Consider the following 11,253-nt stretch of genomic DNA (forward strand, 5'->3'; position numbering starts at 1 on the left):
TTTAAGCTTTATGATATAAAATTTCAAAGAGTTTTGATTTAGATATAAAATGTTATATTTTATAGTTTAAAGAGATATGGTTTAGATTTTAAGTCTAATAGTTTAAATTTTTAAACTTTGTGGTTTAAATTTTAAAGATTTTTTGTTTATATTTAAAATATTATGCTTTATAGTTTAAATAGACGTGATTTAGATTTTTAACCTAGTGATTTAAATTTTAAGTCTTGTGGTTAAAATTTTAAAGAGTTATGGTTTATATTTTAATCATTATGCTTTATAGTTTAAGGAGACATGGTTTAGATTGTAAGCCTAGTGGTTTAAATTTTAAGTCTTGTAGTTTGTTTTTTGCAGAGTTGTGGTTTAAATTTTAAACGTTATGTTTTATAGTTTAAAGAGACACATTTTAGATTTTAAGCTTTGTGGTTTAATTTTAAAGAGTTTTGGTTTAGATTTTAAATGTTATGTTTTATAGTTTAAATTTATAATTTAAATGGTCGTGACTTAAATTTTAAAAAGTTTAGGTTTAGATTTTAAACGTTATGCTTTATAGTTTAAAATGGTCGTGGTTTAGAATTTAAGTCATGTGGTTTAAATTTTAAAGAGTTTTGGTTTAGATTTTAAACGTTATGCTTTATAGTTTAACTTTATAATTTAAGCCACCATTTTTCCCACCGTTTGCTTCCCAACCACTATTTCCTCAACATCCACCACAACCCCATACTAGTTCATTGATGAACTAGTTAACTCTCCACCATCGTATGCTCAAAAGTTATTTTACAGGAGCTTTTGGTTCGTTTAGGTTTTTTCTGGTGTTTTATTTTGTTTGTCTCATGCTTTGTTTGTATTAATTAACAGGATAATAAGCACAAGTAAAATATAAGTATAGGGCGAGGTTTTTGGTTTTTTTTTCAAAGATAAATTCTATTTATTAAAGAAATATTGCCAATCAAAATTTTTAAATCTATTATTTGAATCAAATGTATTTAAACAACAAAGTTTAAAATATAAATCATTGAGCTTTAAATTTAAAGCACAAGGAACCTACTCTCTTTATTCATAAATCAAGTCTATTTAATCTATATAATATAATAAATTTTTATCCTTTAAGCTTAAATTTTAATCTAAGTCTCTTTAGACCCCAAGGTTTAATATTTAAACCATTAAGCTTAAATTTTTTATCCTTTAAGCTTTAATTATAATTCAAATATCTTTAAACCACAATGTTTTAAATTTAATCCATAAGGCTTAAAATTTAAACCACTAGTCTTAAAATTTAAACCGCAAGCCTTTAATGGCTTAAAATATGAACTACTAAACTTAAATGACATCAAAATTTAATCCATAAGGTTTAAGTTTTATTCCTTTAGGCTTTAATCATAAACATACTCTCTTTTAATCTATATAATGTAATGTGTGAAACTAATCCAAAATATTTATAATTTTAAACCAAATGGCTTAAAATTTAAACCACAATTTATAAATTTGAACCACAAGGCTTAAATGGCATCAAATTTAAACCACAATTTATAAAATTTTATCCATTTAATCTTAAATTATAAATCAAGTATCTTTAAACCCCTAGGTTTGAAATTTAAACCACTAAGCTTTAAATTTAAACTACAAGGCTTAAAATCTAAACCACTTGTCTTAAAATTTAAACCGCAAGCCTTAAATGGCTTAAAATATGAACCACTAAACTTAATGGCATAAAAATCCACAAGGTTTAAGTTTTAATCCTCTAGGCTTAAATCATAAACATACTCTCTTTTAATCTATATAATGTAATGTGTTAATCTAATACAAAATCTTTATAATTTTAAACCAAATGGCTTAAAATTTAAATAATTATTTATAAATTTGAACCACAAGGCTTAAATAACATCAAATTTAAACCACAATTTATAAAATTTTATCCGTTTAAGCTTAAATTATAAATCAAATATCTTTAAACCCCTAGGTTTGTAATTTTAACCACTAAGCTTTAAATATAAACCACAAGGCTAAAAATTTAAACCACTTGCCTTAAAATTTAAACCGCAAGCCTTTAATGGCTTAAAATATGAACCACTAAACTTAAATGACATTAAAATTTAATCCACAAGGTTTAAGTTTTAATCATTTAGGCTTAAATCATAAACATACTCTCTTTTAATCTATATAATGTAATGTGTGAATCTAATACAATATCTTTATAATTTTAAACCAAATGCCTTAAAATTTAAACCACTATTTATAAATTTGAACCACAAGGCTTAAATGACATCAAATTTAAACAACAATTTATAAATTTTTACCCATTTAAGCTTAAATTATAAATCAAGTATCTTTAAACCCCTAGGTTTGAAATTTTAACCACTAAGCTTTAAATTTAAACCACTTGCCTTAAAATTTAAACTGCATGCCTTAAATGGCTTAAAATATGAACTGTTGACGCGGTTCTTCGCCAACATGTAATTATACGAATAAATAGGATGGATTAGTGCTAATTGGTGAACCGTAATATAAAAATAGCCAAATTCTAGACTTGCGAAATTAATCTCATGGAAGGTGATCACTCCTTTCTTTTTAGGTGGTTCGAAGGTCAAAATCCCTCTAGTCCACAAGTCAATATTATTGATATCTCTTGATTATATCTTACAGAGTACTTCTTTACAAGAATCTGCCCACCCCTTGCAATGCCCAAGGTCTTGGTATTTATAGGAATAAGATACCTGGGTTGGCAATGAGGCCGTCCCGTGATCTCTTTACCCTTCACGTCATCTCTGTGACACTGATGATTAACTGCTAAAACCTTACAGTGAAGTGTGGTCTAATCAATAAGTAAGGAGGGGCTATGGGCCGCACGACCCATACCAGGTGTGAAACCTGAGACTTTTCTCAGGTTGGAAAAGTCAAAAAGGGGAGGAATAAAGAAAAAAAAATTAATTTAATTATATATTCAGTTTTTTTTTCTTTTCTTTTTCTTTCTCTCTCCCTGACACTCTCCTCTTCTTCTTCTTCTTCTTCTTCTCTCGGCATTCCATGGCAAGGCACCAGACCCAACCACCACCGGCCACCATTTTTTACGCGCGGCAGCTCAGCGGTTTCGCCTTGCTCCGGCGACCTCAACTGCCAAGCGACACCGCCCAACTCGCCGTCAAACGTTCGGAATCGCCAGTCAAAGTTTTGGTCCGTCAACTTTGACTGTGTTTTTCGGCCAACTCCGACCACCTCTTGACGAGTGGTTGATACCCTTGGAACCAGCGTGGAGAGAGGAACAAAACCCACTAATTCATTCCGGTCAACTCGCCGTTTTTCTCCAGCAAGATTTTGGGTATCTCTGCCCTTTGGAAGCGTTTTCCGGCGACACCGGAGGTCATTTGGGCGAAGGAGCTGTACTTTCGTGATGTACTCATCGAGAGGATCGTTTTGATAATGCTATGCATATATTCGTCGACGTTTCCGGTACCGCCACCAACCACTATAGTGCACCGCTTGGGTGAGGTTCCGGAACTTGAAATTTTAAATATGGTCATATTATATGTCATTGGACACGATTTTGAATAAGGAATGCTATGATGATAATCGTTTGCTCATTTGGTGCACGTAGGAAAAGCGTGATATTAAAATCGGACTAAATCATTCTAAGATCATCGATAAGCTTAGGAGCGTTGCTTTGGGCTCGAATTAAATTCTAAGGAGGTATCTAAAGAGGTAGGGACTCAACTAGACTATTGGACTTATTGTACACGTATTAAATTGCATTCAACATATTCCAATTTTGATATTTATAAAATGTTTAAAAAATTGAAAACGTAACCTGCATATTTTCTGATCTGTTCTAAGGGCACTGGGTGCCAAATATATATTTTTGTTCACTTATTTATGCAGGTTATGATTTTGGGTTTATTCAAATGTAGCTGTTATGCTGCCCAATTTTCTAAAATATAAAGGGAATATGTTTCTTTCTTTTCATGTTTACCTGCATTTGGTTATACCAATGAGAGCCATGATCATGATTGGTGCACGTTGTTGTTTCACGACCTAGTCTCTGTGTCATCATAGGTAGATCAGGTGTCCACTCACCTGTAGGTGTAAAGACCTAGCATCTGTATACAGGAAGTATTCTGAGCCTCCCCCTTGTGGTGGTTATCAGGTCCGGCTACCCGGTTTAGGATGTCGGATTTTCTATGGTGGGTAACGGGAACTAGGGATCTAGTGGACGGTGTGATGTGCACTTGTAGCTATGCTCTTATGATTATTTGTGGTCTCTCTATTTTGGTTTATACATGATGATGTATGTTTTGTTTTAAAAAGCTAACCATGCAAGGGTTTTTTTTGAACTTTTGAGTCCGATGTTGTTAGTTGCTTTCCTGCTGGGCGTTATAAGCTCACCCCTATCTCTCCCATTCCAGGAGCCTAGTGACGCGAACGTGGAAAAGTATGAATTGTTGCTGAAGCCAAGGTGTTTAGTGCCATAGTCCTATCTTTTGAACATTGGATGTATTTAATTTGGAAACTATCGATCTGTACATCTAAATTAGCTATGTCCTAGTTAGAAATGAGGAATGGTGGATGCTAAGTATTATTTTGGGTATTTTATGACTTATTAAATTTAACTGTTTGGTGACTACATAACTGTGGAGATATTATTATTCTATGTATTAAGATAAATGATCCTACTTTTATCTGTAATATTTTCATATATAATTATAGGAGTTATTCCATTGTTTCAACTTATAATTATAGTAATATTTAATATAAATTAAAGGATCATTTATAAAGACTATTTTCCACCGAGGGTCAAAGTTTGACCTTTGACCACCCAAGTTATGGATATTACAAATCTGCCACGGCCTAGGGCTTGGGTCGTGACACCAGGCGTGGGATGTCTGAATACGCATGTTTATACTGCGTGTCCGAGAATTCAGGAATGGAATAGACACGTGATGTCTAATACATGCACATTTATATTGCGTGGTTGTCTTTACAAAGATTCGGGTGTCAGATCTCTGCCGCATCATGAGCTTGATGTAGCTCCAGCTCGTGATATCCATATTGCTGACCCGCTACCTTCAAGTAAACTGCTAACTCTCTAAACAACTCGGGCTAGACAGACGAAAGCCCGTAACAACAGCTCCAGGTGGACGATTTACACGTGGAAAATCGAATTAGGCCCTTTTCCAGCTCGCCAATAGTGCGCGGATATTTAGGGCGTACATTTGCCCCCAATCCCCTGCTCGTGACCCATGACGTCACCTGTGACCTTCACAGCGGGGCTTTTAAGGTTCCCCTTCGACTCTTCATGTCCCGCCCACTGCGTGGGTATCATACATGTGGAGTGTCGTGGTTGGCAACTGTTCGGCTTCCGAGTATTGCATTAAATGGCCTAGCCTGCCTTCGGCCGTCGTTTCGCCCCTTAAGTTATGACCCTTGTATCTCGCATTAATTTGATCAAACGGTCCCCGTTCCTTTGTCTCTTACGTATATATAAGGTTGGCCATCTTCCGCATTAGCCACCCTTTATTTGAAAATTCTTTCTCATTTTCTCTCCTCTTTAGTCTCAGAAGTTTTTCTTCTTCCGGTTATCATCCCAGAGATCCCTACGCTCTTGCCACAAGAGTTTATGCACCAGTCCAGCTTTAAAGACTCTACCAGGACTCCGATTCCTACGCTCTTTGCGACTTCCACATAAAAAATACACTGTAAGTCCTCTGCCTATTGCATGTTTTGATTTTTCCGTTTTTTTGTTTGGGTAAACCTCCTTCTTAGTCGCACACTGTAGGTTGTTTCTGGCTGGCTTTTGGTGCATAGGTTTTGATCCTAGGTATATTGACTACATGAGAACATGTCTAGGAACGTGATGTTTAGGACAAGATAAATTCTGGGTAATTTTTCTGGGTAGCTTTTCAGGGTAGCCTTTAGGGAATGCCTGTTTGGAAAGGGGAAGGTGAGAGGTTTCTAGGGTGCAAAACCGGGTAGCTTAGAGGTCACGCCTCCTAGGCGGTTTTTCTTTTTAAAACTTTCCCTCCAAGGCAAGCATTATCCTGACCCTCCTGACACACAGATCCCGAGCAATTGGAGATCCGTTGGAAATGTGGGCGCGTGACCATGGCAATGCATGGCTTCACACACCATGGGCTGAGATTACCTCAGCCCGTGTACGAAAATCACTTCTCGTGCTATATTCCCTTTAGACTTTTCTTGTAATGAAGTAACCTTACATGTATACTAATGCTCCCTTCTTTTTTGTTTCAAGCGAAGAGATGGCCCAGCCCGGAGACAACGTCCTGCGGTGCATCTTCCAGGGGGGGAATCCTCCCTCCGGATCATCCGGGCCACTGGTCAAAAAACCCCGACTGACCAAGAAGACTCCTCCCGGGACCATATCCAAGCCTCCTGCTAAGGGGAGGGGCCAGGTTCCTGCTGCCTCAGAGAACATGCTCCCACCTCCCCCACGTCCTCCGGTCCCTACTCGGGAACAGGAGGTACCCGCCGGAAACCCGCCAGCTCCCACTCCCACCGTGCGCATCCCAATGAACACTTAGGCCCTGGAGAAAATCCCCGAGGCCTTCCGAGGGACGGTCTACGAGACCGCAAGCTATACGGTGGACCATTACTACAATGCCACCCCGAGGGACTTGCGGGAGATCGAGATGAGGAGCCCCGAGAATGTTATGGAGTCTTCGCTGGGGATGACCCTCACAGTAAGTTTATTTAGCTAACTTTCTTTGTTTTCTTCCCAACATCTGCTTCTTTGCCTTCTTTCCAGCACATTCCTTTCTAGGTCTTTGCAGGCAGCTTTGGCTCTACACTGTAGCATAGCTCGGTCCAGGGTCAGGTTTGACGAGATCAGGGGCGAGTTCCAGACTGCTCAGGTCGCTCTCGCGTCTGCACAACAGCAAGAGCAAAATGCCAAGGTTGCCCTGACGGCCGCCAAAGAAAGTGAAAAGGCCGCACAGGTCGCCTTGGCCGCTACAAAGGCTAAACTGGAGGCGACCAAGGCTATGCAATTGGAGGCCGAGGCTGCACAGGTCGCCTTGGCTGCTATGAAGGCCGAGCTCGAGGAGGCCAAGGCTAAGCAGTTGGAGCCCGAGGTCGCCACTGTGGCAGAGAGGGCGTCTTCTAGGTCCTCCATGGAGGCCATGCTATATCACTATTGGCCCTTCAACCAGGATGGCGACTTCTCCTTCCTGGCGCTTGAGGTGTGGGAGCCATTTCTCGAGAAGTTCAAGGCCCGCCTTCAACAGGAGCCGCCTTCTGAGACTGGGGAGACTTCCGCTGCTGGCGATCAGGAGACCGAAGGGGTGACTTCATCGGAGCGGCCTGGGGGGGCCTAGGACTTTTGTATTCTTTACTTATTTGTAGTCTTTTACCATGAGGTTTTTCCTCCTCGACAATTGGTTTCCCTGACTTTCATTTCAATTTATTTTTAATAGTTGTTATTATTTTTTTTTTTGCGTGTTTGGTAAAAACTTAGTTTGCATCAGTCTATTGACTTTTTCTTCGAACCTACAAAGCACTGCCAGTCAATTTTAACAAACTTCTAAGTTTTTAGGACCTGGCTACATCCAGGATGATTAACTTTAAAAACTTAGTCCGCGTTAATTGTTATGTTACCTCGTGCTTTTTAAGAAAAACATCGATTAACCAATTTGAATCAACTTCTAAATTTTAGGACCTGGTTGTATCCAGGACATATTTGATTTTAAAAACTTAGTTCGCGTTAATTTTATCGACACCTCGTGCTCTTTAGGAAAAACACTGGTTAGTCAATTTAACTAACTTCCAAGATTTTAGGACCTGGTTGTATCCAGGACATATTTAATTTTACAAACTTAGTTCGCGTTAATTTTATCGACACCTCGTGCTCTTTAGGAAAAACACTGGTTAGTCAATTTAACTAACTTCCAAGTTTTTAGGACCTGGTTGGTATCCGGGATGCCCTGGTTGGTATCCAAGACATATGCCCCCCAAGTAAACAGAAAGAGATCTTTCTTGGTTACTTGGAAAACGCTCTTCTAACACTATCCGCACACAGAAACATACAACGATATGCAAAAGTACTTCTCATTTTTTAATAAAACAAGGCGACTTTCATAATTAAGCCTTACAAAAGTATGACTATTGATAATATTTCTTTAGGTGCATAGCGTTCCATGTCTGTGGGACTGCTTCTCCATTAGGCCGAGCTAATTTAAAGGTCCCTTCCTTCACAACCTCTATTATCTGATAGGGTCCTTCCCAATTCGGTTATGGGCCTTGATTAGTGTGCCAGGAGGGCATGTTGGGATTTATGTGTGATTTTATGAGTTAAATGCATGGTTATGATTTAAAGCGTGTTATGTGACTATTTGATTATTTGAGATGCATGACTATGTATATTAGTATGCATGTAGGCCCGGATTGTGTTAGAAGGGCATAATTGTAATTTTGGCCATGTTGGGCATAACTGTATTAATATGTGATGATTGTTGAGACCACAGTGGTATGTGGGTATATCCGTGATTTGTAACTTTCGGCACGAGGCGATCCTAGAGCTGGATAGCGGGGAAAAGTCACAACGGGGCATTATGATTGACTTTGAGCGAGTCAAGGAGTATTTTTGATATTGGGTTATGAAAATAAATAATTGGAGATATATTTGAGGTTAGGATGTCTAGGCGGGAATACTGGGGGATTTTACCATTTTTGCCTCGGGGATATTTTGGTACCCCGAACCTTGAGGTAACCAGCTTAAGTTATAAAAACAAAACAAATAAACCATTTGGAGACTTAGAGAAACCGACCCAGCCTCCACCCTCTCTTCTTCTTCTTTCTTTCCTCTTTCTTTCATGAATCCACAGAAATCTTAGGAGAAATCAAGCTTGAATTTCTGAAAATTGATTGTGGGATTTGGAGGTTTAGCTCAAGAGTTAATCAAGAACAAATCAGGGTAAAGGTACGCAATTAATTCTTTTTCTCAAGTTAAATTCTGAGATTTTGTTGGGTTGTGAATGTTTATGGATTTTGATGTTCAAGGTGGAGTTTGAGGCTTGAAACTTTGAAGATAGGTCATGGGATCCTTTGGGAAATGATTCTACAACTGAGGTAAGGTTTAAATTAAAGTTTGATGGTTAAAATTGAGAATTTCCATGGTTGGTCTTGAGTTTTAGGTTCGAAATTTCAGAAATTTGGAATCGGGATCTTGGTGAGTGTTAGGTTGGATTTTTGGTGGAATTGTGTTGTTTAAACCATCCTAATGTTGTGATTATTAATTGGTTTTGATTTGGGAGCTTTGGGATGGCTTAAGTTGAGGTTTTAAGCTTGAAAATGGTGGGTTTTTCTGGGTTCGAAGGGTCGGGCCGCGACATGGTTCTTGGAGGGCCGCGGCCCTTGAAGGCTAAGATGCGCTGAGGATGGAGGGCGGGCCGCGGCATGGTCCTTGTAGGGCCGCGGCCCTTACCTGTTTCTGGGCATTTTTGTGGCCCTGTTTGGGGGCCATGCCGCGGCATGGTTGGGCCATGCCGCGGCGCTTAAGGAATTTTGGGATTTTGAGAATTTAGGCTTGGGAATTTAACCACGGGTGCTCGGGATTGAATCTTTTATATTTTTGGTGAAGTTCAATGTTCCGGGGACTAGAACTTGGTTTAGAAACTCATTTGAGATTTATCTTATTGGTATCCATTATCTTGGTTGTGACTAGGTGTTAAGCTAGAGCTCGGGAAGTGGATCGTGCTCGGGGGCCGTCATTTTTCTATTTAAAGCATTTGGAATTAAGGTAAGAAAACTATAACACCCGTAGGATAGGGCGTGGGCCCATAGTGTGATTGCCGGCCATGGCCCTATATTGCATGTTGCATGATGAGATGATTGCCGGGCATAGGCCTATGTTGCATTACATGTTAGGGTGCAGATTTAAATAAATTGGCATTTGTTTGAATGTTGCTTGATTTATGCTATATATGATTATAATGAAATGAACGGCAAGGGCCGAGTGCGGCGTAGGCCGGGTACGGCAGCGGAGCCGGAAGTAACACTAAGCACATGGGATGCTTATGGTCAGGGCAGGGCCCGGGACCCAGAGGATATGTGTGAGATCCTTGCGGTGAGGACCGAGACCCCAGGCTTCGGTAAGGCTTCGGGGGCGGCATGGCCGCGTTTGCTTAGTCTAATGGTTGACTTGTTTGTATGTGGATTATCTGTTATGTTAAACTGTATGAATTGCATATGTTATGTTATGCATGAGTTTTCTTGCTGGGCTTCGGCTCACGGGTGCTCCGTGTTGCAGGTAGGGCAATGACTGAGTCCACCAACCATGAGTACGGAGAGCGTGAAGCGACGCGTACATGTTTGGCCTGCCCGACTGCTTTGGTTGGGGGTTTATTTGAAAATGGCTGTAATAATCTATGATTTTTATGATTTATCAACTGTAAACTTATTTCAAGATGTAATTAGTTTTCAAACCCTATTTTGGGATCCCAATTGTTTAATACTAGAAGTTTTATTGAGCCAACACATTTTCAAAGATTACAGCCTTAACTTTCTTTATTAGTCACACTTTTGTTTCAAAACCTCGGTTAGCGAGCTCATTGCACTGTTTTGCCTTAAAACTCACTTAGTAACGGCTCCAAGGAAGTAGGGCGTTACACCCACAGCACCTGGGGGAGCTGTTCAGGCCAAACTTCCTTGGCATCATCCAACCTCTTCTTAAGGCTCACTTTTAGTGTCTTGTTCACAGCCTCGACCTGCCCATTAGCCTGGGGGTAGGCCACGGAGGAAAAGCTTTTAATTATACCGTGCCTTTCGCAGAATTCAGTGATGAGATCGCTATCGAACTGGGTTCCATTATCCGACACGATCTTCTTTGGAAGCCCGAATCGGCAGACTATATTCTTAACCGCAAAGTCGAGGACCCTCTTTGATGTAATCGTAGCCAGGGGCTCTGCTTCTGCCCATTTTGTGAAGTAGTTAATAGCCACCACTGCATAGCGAACTCCTCCTTTTCCCGTGGGCAGTGCACCAACTAAATCAATTCCCCAGACCGCGAACGGCCACAGGGAGGAGATCATCTTCAGCTCGACTGGAGGGGCTCGGGCGACCGTGGTGAACCGCTGGCACCTGTCACACTTTTGGACATAGGAAATTGAATCCTTCAATAGAGTGGGCCAGTAATATCCTTGCCTTAATATCTTCAAGGCCAGGTTTTCCCCCCCAGCGTGATCCCCACAAAACCCCTCATGGATCTCCCAAAGAATAATTTTCACCTCGCTTGGCAGAACGCACCGAAGAAGA

At 39.8% G+C, this 11,253-nt stretch overlaps 1 long non-coding RNA gene across 1 annotated transcript; it reads left to right on the top strand.

Annotated features, from left to right (window-relative positions):
- The first annotated feature begins 2,752 nt into the window (after positions 1-2,752).
- Positions 2,753-4,617, top strand: LOC133780448 (uncharacterized). The gene is made up of 3 exons (XR_009869322.1): positions 2,753-3,478; positions 3,590-3,693; positions 4,395-4,617. It is a non-coding gene; the product is annotated as an uncharacterized LOC133780448 (long non-coding RNA).
- The last annotated feature ends 6,636 nt before the right edge of the window (positions 4,618-11,253 follow it).

The sequence above is a fragment of the Humulus lupulus genome, chromosome 5, assembly GCF_963169125.1.
Source record: "Humulus lupulus chromosome 5, drHumLupu1.1, whole genome shotgun sequence".
Classification (NCBI taxonomy): Eukaryota; Viridiplantae; Streptophyta; class Magnoliopsida; order Rosales; family Cannabaceae; genus Humulus; species Humulus lupulus.